At 45.8% G+C, this 12550-nt stretch overlaps 1 protein-coding gene across 5 annotated transcripts in view; it reads left to right on the forward strand.

Annotated features, from left to right (window-relative positions):
• Positions 1 to 12550, forward strand: part of Set2 (SET domain containing 2) — a 131190-nt gene that overhangs the window by 27410 nt on the left and 91230 nt on the right. Inside the window, exon 1 of one of the 5 annotated variants that reach the window (XM_050188823.3) lies at positions 11478 to 11684. The exons of the other annotated variants lie outside the window; for them this stretch is intronic. The gene's annotated coding sequence lies outside the window, so the exon portion shown is untranslated. Of the gene's footprint in view, positions 1 to 11477; positions 11685 to 12550 lie in introns of those variants that run through there. 5 annotated transcript variants of the gene reach the window in all.

The following is a 12550-nucleotide window of genomic DNA, read 5'->3' on the forward strand; positions in this document are numbered from 1 at the left end:
ACAGAGCTGCTGCAAGACAGCATGACGTCGACGAGTCGTGCATTCGCGACTGGAGGAAGAAAAAAGAGAGTCTCGAAGCAACGAACCGGGACAGGCGAGCGTTTCGGGGTCCGAAGACTGGCGCGTACCCCCACCTCGAGACGCAGCTTGCGAAGTTCATTGAGGAGCAGAGAAGTCGTGGCCACGCTGTTTCGACTGAGATGGCGCAAATGGAAGCCCTGAAGTTGGCCCGGGAATTGAACATTCCACGTGAGTTTCGTGCAAGCCGTGGATGGCTTCAGCGCTTCATGCGAAGACATGGATTTTCTATGCGGCGGCGAACAACCATGTGCCAGCGGCTTCCTGAAGCCTACGAGGAAAAGTTGTTGAACTTTCAACGATATGTGATCGCACTTCGGAAGGAGCACAGCTATTTGCTGTCTCAGGTGGGAAATGCTGATCAAACACCTGTGTACTTTGAGATGCCGATGGACACGACCATGGAAAAAAAGGGCTCCAAATCAGTCAGCGTGCTGACCGGCGGAAATGCCAAGCTGCGCTGCACAGTCATGCTATGCGCTTTGGCTGACGGCACGAAACTGCGCCCGTATGTCATTTTCAAACGCAAGACGCTACCTAGCATTCCACTGCCCCCAGGAATCGTTGTGCGTGCGGAAGAAAATTCGTGGATGAACAGTGGCCTAGTCGGTGACTGGCTTCGAGTAATCTGGGAGCGAAGACCAGGTGCCTTGCTGGCACGCCGGTCGATGCTCGTACTAGATTCCTTCAGAGGCCACTGCACTGATGCGGTGAAGGCTCGCCTTGCCGAGACCAGCACCGACCTCGTCATAATACCTGGCGGCATGACGTCCATGCTACAGCCACTCGACGTGTGCCTGAACAAGCCGTTCAAGGCACACGTGAAGCGGCTGTATGCCCAGTGGATGGCCGACGGCATTTACGCCCTCACACCGATGGGACGCGTGCGAAGGCCTGATATTCCATTGCTGTGCCAGTGGATCGTGGATGCGTGGAAAGCGATACCGGCCGATTTGGTGCGGAAAAGCTTTAAAAAATGTGCGATCAGTAATAGTTTGGATGGTTCCGAGGACGACTACGTCTTTGAGAGTGGCGATGAAGCCTCGGATGGCAGTAGTGAGAGCGGCGACGATTAAGAATCGGATAACCAGTGACGTGGTGGCGGTCGTTTGAATAAATGTTCTGAAAACGAAATGATCACTGAGTGTGAGTTGCATCTTTCTAGCGCTCATTTTTTTTTTTCAGGTAAACGTGCGGGTTATACGCGAGTTTTTTTTTTTTTTTTTCCGCCGAGTTCAAAGTTAGGGGTGCGGGTTATACGCAGGGGCGGGTTATACGCGGGTAAATACGGTATGCTTTGCGCTTGTGAGCTCAAAATGGCCAAACCTGGTGAGGGGCAGCAAGAACTTCACTGACCTGTTTTGCTTAGCAGGACACCTCATCACCAGTATTCATTTGCTGTCATCTGATACACTGACCCCTGTAAAAAAGGGAGAGAGCAAACAACTACATTTTAAAGCAAATCTTTGTCTCACTAATTTGTCCGTGAGCGCCAAAAACACACTGCAGGAAAGCCAACTTGCACGTCTGCATAGAACACTACAGTTTACATTCGCAGTACGTTGCCAGCGTCGTCTGGCCAGCTGGTCAGTGCCTGATGATGATGCGAAGCGACGAGTGCAGCAAGAATAGTGCATGCACACAAAGTCCATTGGAAGTGCAAGTTGCCTCTGCTAGGCATGACACCACCCCTGTTGCGATTAACTGAGCTACTCCAATTATTGTAAACAAGTGCGCGTGAACACGGGCTCGTCTTAGGATCTAGAAAAAAAAGGAGCCCCTTTCTTAAAAAAAATGGTTGAACACCACGCTACCCAGGCAAACTGTACATATCTGCATTGTATTACACGCGTCACACAGTGCATTCCTGGCCGTCACCATGCCGTTTGCGAACGTAAGCACAAGCGCGATTGTGCCTGTAAGGCCAATCCCGTGTATCGGCAACGGCATGCAGAAGCCATGTGGGAGACGCTTGTGCACATCAGACCGAACACGTCTCGTTGCGACGCGGAAACGTTCCTGGCAGAAACGATGAACACCTTAAAGCCACATAGTACACTGATCCACGTGTGCGGCGACTTTAACATTGATGTGGCGAAAGAGCATGGCAAATGAATCTAGAGCTTCATGCTAGATCGCCACTCGTTGAAATCGAAGACACTTGAGACCCACGATGCAACACTGTTCCTGCATTGTTCTCACGTTTGCAAGCAGGCTGTGTCACGTTACAATGGCAGAGCTTTTGACCGTTGACTACAGCGATCACAAGACAATACTGTAAAAGCGTGAGTGTGTAATCAACAGCTACATGATCTAAAATAAATATTATGCAAACTAACGAAATGTGTCTTCATTCAACTTCAACTTTTAAAAAAAATACAATCCTAAACAAACAATCAAATCACATATGCATAGCATCGGGTCGCGCAGTGTTTCTTGGGTTCGTTGCATGGTCGTTGGCCTTGAACTTTGACTTTGATTCAGTTTGCATTAGAGGAAAGCTTTGCGTTCAACCATCTTTCGTTAAGAAAGGGGCTTTTATTTTTCTTCGTTCCCCCATGAGAGATTTAGTGGAGATGACAGTGCTTTGCCTGTTGTCTTCACTATGTCCCCTCTTTTGTGCTGTTGATTTCCCTGTAAACTTGGGCACTCATTCTATTGCTGAAAGGGGAAAATTGTCATCCGACCTACTACAACATGAAGCTACTAAGCTGCATGTCATGCTGTGGCTGCATTGCATAAGTTATGAGAGCTTATGGTTGAAGAATCGTAACAAGGCACTTGTGAATGTCGTGGAGTGGTTTGCTCATTACCAATGTATACTCCAAAAGGAGGAGCATGAGCAGCAAATGGTGCACCTGTGCTATGACTTCTTGCGTAGTTTCCACAGCGCTAAGTATTAGCCAGAGTATGAGTTGGTTGGTGTCTGCTTGTTTGCAGTGATAATTTGAAGCAATATTTGTTTTTTGTTCTGGCCGGTCGTTGCAGCTTGTCACACGTGAAGTCTGAATATCACACTAGGCAGTGCCATGTCGTCAAATCACACACAGTTAAGCTTGGATATTTTAGTTCCAGCCTTCAAACAGCAACTTGACAACTATTGTGAAAACGCTATAACCAAAATGAGCCCATAAGGAGCGAGATATAAACAGAACATGTCCCAGGCTGTGCATCAAGATCCCTGGAGACTCAAAAAGTAATTTCTTATGCTTTTGCTGTGTGAATATTGACAGTCCAAAAAAATATTTGTGTAGGTGCTTACAACCTCTGCAGCTGTTCTGAACATTCTATTTTCAAGGTCACTCATCATCATTAAAGGTCTCACTCTTCTCGGTGCCAAATGCTCAAGCTTAGAAGTCAATGTCCAGTGGTTCCTTGTTTACATCAAAATATATATGTATGTATGGTCAACATGAACTTACAGTTGTGCATTGAGGAGGTTTGGCTACTGGGTCCATGATATGTCTGTCAAAGCAGCAGTAGCATAGCTACTTTACTTTGGGGTGGCTTTTTCAGCACAACACCTAGAGCTTACAATGATAAGGTAAATTGCAGCGCATTATAGAAGAGACGACTGCAGAAACAAAACACAGAGGATGCTGCGATTGCCTCTTGTCCAATGTGCTGTGATTTCCCTGTTATGCAAGACGAAAAAGCCAGAATTTCAGTGCGAGCAATAGTTACAAGACGGGGTTTGGACCTAGCATGCCTTTCCCCCCCTTTCACATCTATCAAAAGCTGCCAAATTTTTTAGATGAAGGGGTGGAATATCGTTCTGTAAGGATTACCTGGTGCAGTAACTTGTATTTATGTGCACTGTCTGATGAATTTGTATATATATATAGAGCGACTAGCAGCATTCAAAAAGTTATTGCTTCACCCTTTCGACTGACTACCACTCGGTGAAAGTGACTTAAAGGGCCCCTCACCAGGTCTGGCCATTTCAATTTGACAAGCGCAGTGCATACAATGTGCACTAATAATCGCGACTCTCAAGTATTATTACTTCGCCAAATGCCCTGTGCCCTTCTCACCAGCTTCGCGCTCCCAGCCAGAAAGTCGGCGTCAACTGTACAAGTGCGCCTAAGTTGTTCGTCATGCTGTGACATCACTAACAGTGACATGTGACTTTGAGAATTATTCGAGGCAACAGCAGTTATTTGTTTGATCTGTTGCTTCATTAGACGAATTAAAGGTGGGAAATTAATAACACCTACTAACTGAATGTCTGTGTGTCTTTGTTTTACTTCGTATCATAACTAGAGAGGTATACTTCCGTTTCATCTGCTTGCTCCTGTGTCATGCAGTTGTGCGTGCAGAAAGCAGCACTGAGTTTTTTCTGTTTCTAGCGTGCGATCACACTCTGTGAACCTCAGTGCTTGTAATTGTGGCACTGAATTATACAGCTTGTCAGGTGTTCTCATGCACGACATGCAAAATTGCGTGCTGCGCGAAGTGAGAGAAACTAAACAGCTCGCATGCGCGACCGTCGGCGGAAGTGGGCTTGCGCAGCCTGAAAAAAAAAGAGAAAGGGCGGAGCCTGTTCCATATGGCACACGCGATCATCTAGCTCCGATATGGGAGAACGCAGGGAAGTAATTTCACATGCGAAGGCTAGACGGGGGCATGTGGAGAGAGTGTCTGTTGGCAGTGACGCTCACTTCCTGAAATTACGAGTTCACGGCACTGAATTATTTCTCTTGGCTAATGAACCAATGTGAAAAATTATTGTGGTAGAACGCTCCCTAGAAATGACGTAACAACTTCCAGAGTATAACCAAAATTTGCTCTGTGGCCTAGTGAGGGGCCCTTTAAAGTGAAATAACCAGTAGGAACCGATTAGAACAAAGGTTAACCACTGGGGAATTATATAATGCACTTTACCTTGGTTTTTATTTTTTTTGACAGCTCAAATTTTGTCTCTGCTCCTTAAAATACTGTCACATTCAGTACATGTGGGATCATGTGAACAATAGCCAGAGCATTTGGCAGGTGAAGTTGATGCTAGCATGTGAGGCACTCTGAAAAAGAGAGCATGGAGAGGGCAAACATAGATGTAAACTGGTAGCAAAGCTTCTATATAAACCCACATGTTATAGAAAATGTCAGTCTCTCTGAGCCGGCCTAGTCGGAATTGATTCATTGTGGAACTTCTGCATCAACTTTGTAGGTATCCGCCTGATGAAAAATATAGGCCGATACCAAACACACGTCAGTCTAACACAGCGTCTGAAAGTGTTGACTGCCATGAGGGGGAAAAAATGCAAGAAACTGGCAGGAGACACGTGCGCCAGACGTTTCAAAGAGCGACTCTGACAGGAAAGCAGCCCAACAGAGCATCATTGGACTGCTGTGCTGGAAGACAGTGGTTTCATCCCACCATCGGCCGCGCATTTCTTTATAGCATTATAGGCAGACTTTACCTACTTTGAGGGTATCTGACTGAAAACTCGAGGTGTGCAAGCATACATGGGTCTGCTGTCATGCTACACTAAGCCCACTTACCGCAGTGCTGCAAAATTATGGTGTGGAAGATGAACAGTTTATAGCATTTAAATAACAGCATCAAAAAAGTTTTGCTTCGCATATGATTCCGGCATGTGCATTGGATCTGAAGTCATTGTATCTGTTGACCATGGAGGAAGGATGAAAACTGTGCGGCCCTACCCAGTCCGCATGCGTTAGGAGAAAAATGTGGAGGAAGTCGCGTGGTGTTTTTCGAGATATCGGCCACGGTTGTTTATGTATTGTCACTTGATTAACAAGTGTGTGTCATGCTATGCCAAGTGCATTTCGTTGCATTGTAGATGGGGTTCAGAAACGACCAATCCAATTTTTTAGTGGCAACGTGCATGCTGCGTGGCAATTTTGTTTCGGCGTTTAAAGAAAGCCTACGAAATATGGAGTAAAACGACATGACTGCGCTCATGTGCTATTGTAGCACTCCCAACCGCGCTTCGTGCGAAAGAACCGTGCGCGAGGACTGTGGCAAGTGAGCCGCCGTAGGTCTATGTGTTGGCTTCGCAGTGCGTCAGCATCTTCAGCAGTGGCGCACAGAACGGAAGTGCCATCTTCCCTGATAAACAATAGGCTCCACACACAGTTGAGAGCGCTGCAATACGATGGCGCACGAGCACAGTCGCGTGGTTTTATTTCATATTTCGCAGGCTTTTTTTAAACACCTAAAATCGACACGCAGCTTGCACGTTGCCACAATAAATTCGATCGGTCATTTCTGAACCCCCCTCTACAAAGCAACGAAATGCACTTAGCCCTAAAGTGAAATTTTTTGCATAATGGATCTTTGTTAACTAATTAAGCAGAATATAAAAGATACTCTAAAGCGCTCCACATGACGGCAAACCATATGTCGTCAGTTTCATTCAGCTGTAGTTAACCAAACGTTTTTTTTAAATCCTTGGTTCAAGTTACGTAAAACACCCTGTATACACACAGCACTGGGACTTCAACTTGCAATCAAGTGCATATCGCGCAGGTATAGCACCCAGGGCATTATAAACAATAGTGGGGAGACACTGTTGCGACTCCAAAACCTCAGGACTTTCCTCATAGCTTTCTATTGTGCATGACCTTCATGCCCCGAGTTTCACCTAACCTCAAAGCACTACTCGCCTTTCATTTCTTAACATATGCAATATCGTGATTTGCACTACCATCACCACTGTGATAACTTACAGCATCCGTGTGTAGCCTGCGTGCTACATGAAAGATGCGCTGAGAACACCACCGATGTCTGTGCGGGTGCTGCCACCTATCTCTGTATGGACGCTGCCTCTCGTAGAGTTTCTCACTATATTACCTAGAGGGAAATCTGGCGCTGCTGCACTGTGGTATGCATGGGAATGCCTAGAGTACTAGAATATGGTTGAGTGGGACGAGCGGCTGGGGCGCGGTGCATGCTTTGCAGTGAGGTGCGTGGTGCCGAAAAATATTGTGGCGGCGCTGCAATCAAAGTGAATTGGGCCGTATCAAGGTCTTGTCATTGGAAACTGCTGGTGACACTTCTCGGAAGGGTTAGTCGTACTACTTCGTGCGCTGGTATACGTGTTCAGACCACTCAAACGGTGTTTATAATTGCATACGGCATGTATTTGTATGTTAGGAATAGATGCCTTTATTTGTCTTTATTTCATTTTTTTTATGGCGCTTGATGATTGCGCGTGCATTGCGATTGCAGCGTCGGCTTTCGTTCTACTATGTTGTTGGACGGTTCTCTTTGGTAAACAAATATTTTTCGTGATCTTCAAGCAGCATGTATCTTTCACGTGTATTGTGCATATAGTTTTCCATCAGTAGGTCTTGTGCAACGCAGATGGAAAAACATATGTAAACTTCCTGCTTAATTGGTACTTCAAACAAATAAAACATATCTGCCCCATCCGGTGCCCTATACTCAGATTTATCGGAAGTATTCTTATAGAAAAAAAAAAAGCTGCGGTGCAATATTTCATTCATGTTTCAGTCTTCCTCGTGTAACAGAATGCGGAGTAATTGGTACAGGTTCCTTTATTGCGATCGGACCTCGGATACCGAAAACAGTTGTAGGTAGCCATCATATATGCTCATTTTTGGCCTGTAAGCCATGTGAAATTAGTTGTTCAGTCCATGCTTAACAACAACGAAAAAAAGAAAGGGCAGCATGGTAGCCTAATTAGTGGCTACATAGTAGATGCGTTGCGCAGCTAAACTCAAGCTCGCGTACGGGCTCAAACAAGGTCGTGAAATTCGATGGGAACGAAATTGAAAAACACTTGTGTACTTATATTTAGGTGCACGTTAAAGAACCCCAGGTGAGAGAACTGAACAGGGTGCTTCATAATCATATCATCAGATGTAAAACGCAGGAATTTGTTTAATTATACAAAAAAAAAGGAAGTAGCTGTATCCTTCAGCATTTTTCAGCTGTGTAAATGAAGTAAATTATTTTCAAATGATTTCTGAGAAAAACGTGTTGCGCTTAACTTATATTTCATACCTAAATTTAATATCGTTCATAATTACTGTACGTCTGCTCTACTCAGCAGGTTTTGTATTATGAACGGCTGCTTTCAGTTATCTGGTGCACTATCATAAGAGCAGTAATGAAGCAATTATAGGAACAGCATGCCTTACATACATGTAGAAATACTTGTAAATCTGCTATGTTCGTTGAAGAAGGTATGTGTCGTACCACATTGGGCACCCAGTTTTAATGGGTTGCTGACATGGTGATACTGTCAAAAATATGTTGTCCTTGTTTCAATCAAGTTAGCAAGTTTATAGGCTGCCCCAAAATGGGGCGTTTATATTGACTGACAGCTGTGAGCTTGTTCAGCAGAACTGATTAGCACCCATGTGTTAATTCTCTCAGGAACTGGTGTGCTTCTGAGCAAGACCCACCCAAGACCCAGCAGCAGAATCATTCGGAATAAAAATCCTCACTTGCATCGGCCCCTCATCTTCAAGACTGTGCTGTTATGCATTATATTCGAATGAAAGCAGCAATTTAACAATTTTTAATAGTGACTTCTGAGCTCGAATCCGATAGAATAGTAAACACCATTTCATTAGACTATATGTGTTTCTACTTCATTTCACCTGCTGGCACGTTGAAGGAGAACGTAAGACAAGCCACGGAGATTACATTAGTAATGACTTCCCAGTCGTCCCGATTTAGTCTGAGTACATATGTAATATATTTTCTCGAACACTGTTGTTCATACTATTGTCCAATAATTGCATTGATTCCTTTTCTCGGAAAGTCTATTGGTTCACCTGGGGCTGGTGCAGCGTTCAAAAGTAACACACTTATTCAGGTCGGGAGTTTTCACTTTTTCAGTCAGTGCATTTAGAATATTCAATACTTTTTCTTACATGTATGTCTTTGATATATATATATATATATAATCTATGTACCCTTAGATTTACCTAGAAGATCCATTGGTCATCTGCATCTCTTTGTGCCACGCGGTCAATAAACCTAGTTTATTTTACTATATTGTTTTCTTTGATCATTGCCCCTGATCAATATTCCACCAACAAGTGCGCGCAAAATTACGCGATATCACATTAAAAAAAAAATCGTAGCTTCATGTTGCACATAGGCGGCTTCTGTGGTAAAAATTGCATGTTACATTTAGAAAACATTGTTAAATATAGCAGTTCACCTAGCTAGCACTACAATTGGTGCCGGCTGACAACAGTCGCGGGCGCACCAAAGCAAGTAAAACCATAAAAAATTTTACTGCACAGACTTTCTGCGAGATAAAGTGGGAGTCCGCCCCCCATCCGCGCAACGAACGCGCGCTCGCTGGCAAACGACGCACTTGACAGCAAAATTGAAGACGTCATGTTGTATAAGCCATGCGTCAAATATGTATACGTAGCAAAAAGGTGTCGGTATAAATTTGCAGTTGAAATAAGGCACCCGTATGAGAGCGTCCGCGTTCAATCGATCTCCGTGCCCTCAGCGAAATTACGTTGAATATGCCGTGAAGCGCGTCTCCATCCCAACCCTGTTCGCTCGCAGCGTCCTCGCAAAATTTTTCCACACGCGGCGCCTCAGCTTGAGAGCACCGTTCGTCCCACTCGACCATTGCCTAGTACACTCTAGGAATGCCGGTATATTGTGAACGGATTGGCATCGTTTTGAGTGTCTGGATGCCTGCTTGGCAAGCACCGTTCCGTCTTGTCACAATGATTCTTTTTCTTCTAACACAGCACACAAAAAAGCTGTTTTTAGCTTTATTATTACACGAGAACATGTCTTAATTACGAAAACTTGTTACAGCATGTACATTTATATGAAACGTATAAAGTATCAGCGGGCCGCTAAAGTTGGAGGACAGACAAAATTCGCGCTCGCTTTGGAACAATTCGTCCTTTGTTCTTGCTTCGCTTGGTTATGCATTGTAGGCGAGTAAACTTCATTGGAAGATGTAATATGGTTGAATGAAAATATTTTATGAAGATTTTATTTTAAGAACGCGTTATTTGTGTAGCCATATCCACGCTTTAGACGAAGCCTCGCAGAGACGCATGTCGTGACGGCATAGCGCCCCTTAGGTACTTCCCATAGAGTTTCAAACTCTATAGTACTTCCCATAGACGGTGGCGCCAGATTCCCTTCTAGGTGTTATAGTGAGAAACTCTATGCTGCCTCTTGATAGATCGACGCCGCCTCTGGATAGATCTTAATAGCTAAGGTCTGGTCGTGCTTGAAGAAGAGATAGATCTTAATAGCTAAGGTCTGGTCGTGCTTGAAGAAGGCCTTCGTTTGTCCTCGCGATCCGTGGCAGGCGACAGCTCAGAGGGGCGCTAACATCAATAACACTGAAAGAGGTAGATACAGCACCGTATTCCGTCAGCATGTTCGCATATGTATGTAAGTTAATAGAATGCAAAAATAAAATCAACCTGAAAACAAAAGATGCATCAGATACGCGCAGTAGGTCGCCTGTTAGACTGTCGCTGTCTTGAAATAAATGCCAGCTTGTTTTCGGTCAGAAGGTGCACTGACGTCATGCTTACCGACAAGTCGCGCACGATAATTTGTCGATCAATTCCCGGGTGACCCACCACACAACTAAGAATTAACCCTTCTGCTGCTGGCGCGTATTTCGCCGCGGACACGGCAGCGGTGCCACATAGGCGCTAGAGTAGTGGTTGAGTGTAGTGGCATATAGAGGATCACCGTGGCATAGAGTAATGCAGCAAGCGTTTACTGTATTGCTCTATGATAGTGGCCACCAGGGGCGCGATCTTGTAAAGCTGGATCATATGGCTGGATTCACAAACGCGCCGGAACGCTGCTCGCGTTCACTCGTGGCCGCCGAGCATCAGCGTAAGATAGCATTTTTGCGCGTGTTTTGGTCGAGCGAGGGACATGACCTAGACTTTGCTAATGTTGTCGAAACGGTATTTCGCTTTTCGTTGCCAAAAATCCCAAACGGTGTTTTTGACTTCTCTGCGGTATCGCGAACCACTGCGCGAGGACCGGCGGCGGGGACCGGGGAAGCGCTGCAGGAACGGGTAACGTATGATCATGTGATAGGTCATCCGCAAATTCAAATCGCACTTTCCATCGTCTGACTAAGCGTTCGCTGGCCTCGTGTGATTGGTCAGAATGGAGTTTTTGCCGACGCAAGCGCCATTCTGACCAATCATGTGAGGTTAAGCGGGCAGTTCGCTAAGGTCGCGCACGGTCGCCAAGAGCCAGCGTCTGTCTTTAGAGGAGCTGTGTGCGCGCCTGACGCCAACGCGCCTGACGCCAACGCGTCCTTCGATCTGCGTTCCCTAGTAAACCACGCGCTCGCGAGAAGCAATCTCGAGCGCGTCCCGGGGTTCTGGGCGGTTTGCTCATTTTGATCGTTCCCTCTCCTTCGAAGAGATCCTTCGGAAATGCGGGGCATGTCTCGCGGAGTCGGCGGTGATTGGTTCCGCCGCCTGCGTCCCGTACATCTGACTTCGCCGCGTCCGATGCCACCACTCGCGGCAATCTGTCCGCGACTGCATACCACGCCTGCAGTTTCTGCTAAACGTCTGCGCCAACCACCCAGCAATATTGGCCGTCGACGACGCTCTACGTCTGCAGTTTCTGCTTAACGGTGGGGATAGACATCGATCGGCTTTAAGCTGTCTCGCCACTTGTATCGTGCGCGGCCTCGTTAGGAACTGGCAACCTGCACTAAATAGACGCTAAAGCGAAACACTAGACTGAGAAAACATTTTTTTTGTTCTGTTACTCTGTTGTCGTTAATTTCGAAATAACACGCTCATTATTAGTAAATAAAATGAAGGTCAAAGGTTGTTTTTCAATTTCTCGCCGGAACCAAGACGCCGGTGCGTCAATGTAACGTCACGGATTTAAAGTACTTTTTCCGTATTCAAGCCGCGTCGGCTCAGTAAAAGTTGCCGAAACTTCCCATGTTCTTTGTTTGGCTCCTTGGAATACAACGTAATTTTCTTGCCGCTAAATAACTGGGCCCTAGAAGACGCCATCGAAATGCGTGGCGTCACGGCGAGCTGGTGTGGGAACTTCAAGGAGGCGTCGCTACCACTATTTCGTCTTTGCGCTTTTCGGGGCGCACCAAGCGGCTTGTCGCGTTAAGAGATGTGTTTTCGGTATAGTGGAAGAGGTAATTTACTGATACTGAAGAAATAATTTTCCTCTTGAGTGTCTCCTTAAGCTTCGGTGTGCGTAAATGCTATTTATCTATTCCGTAATTTTTGTGAGTATTCCGTGAATGGAACGTTTAGTGACATTCCCGGCAAGAAGACCCCCGATTTCATGGGGAAATTGCGGTCGACCGTCTACGGTTATTGCGTGGCTCAAGTGAACAGAAGAGCTCGTGGGCACGCCATTGCTAAGAAGCTTGGCTTTTGTGACCCGTGCGCAAAGTAATTCTGTCGTACATTAATAACCAACCAATCGTGTTTGTCATTGAGGCGGACATGTGCAGTTCTGTTTAGC

The sequence above is a fragment of the Dermacentor andersoni genome, chromosome 2 (genome assembly GCF_023375885.2).
Source record: "Dermacentor andersoni chromosome 2, qqDerAnde1_hic_scaffold, whole genome shotgun sequence".
In the NCBI taxonomy this organism is placed as follows: Eukaryota; Metazoa; Arthropoda; class Arachnida; order Ixodida; family Ixodidae; genus Dermacentor; species Dermacentor andersoni.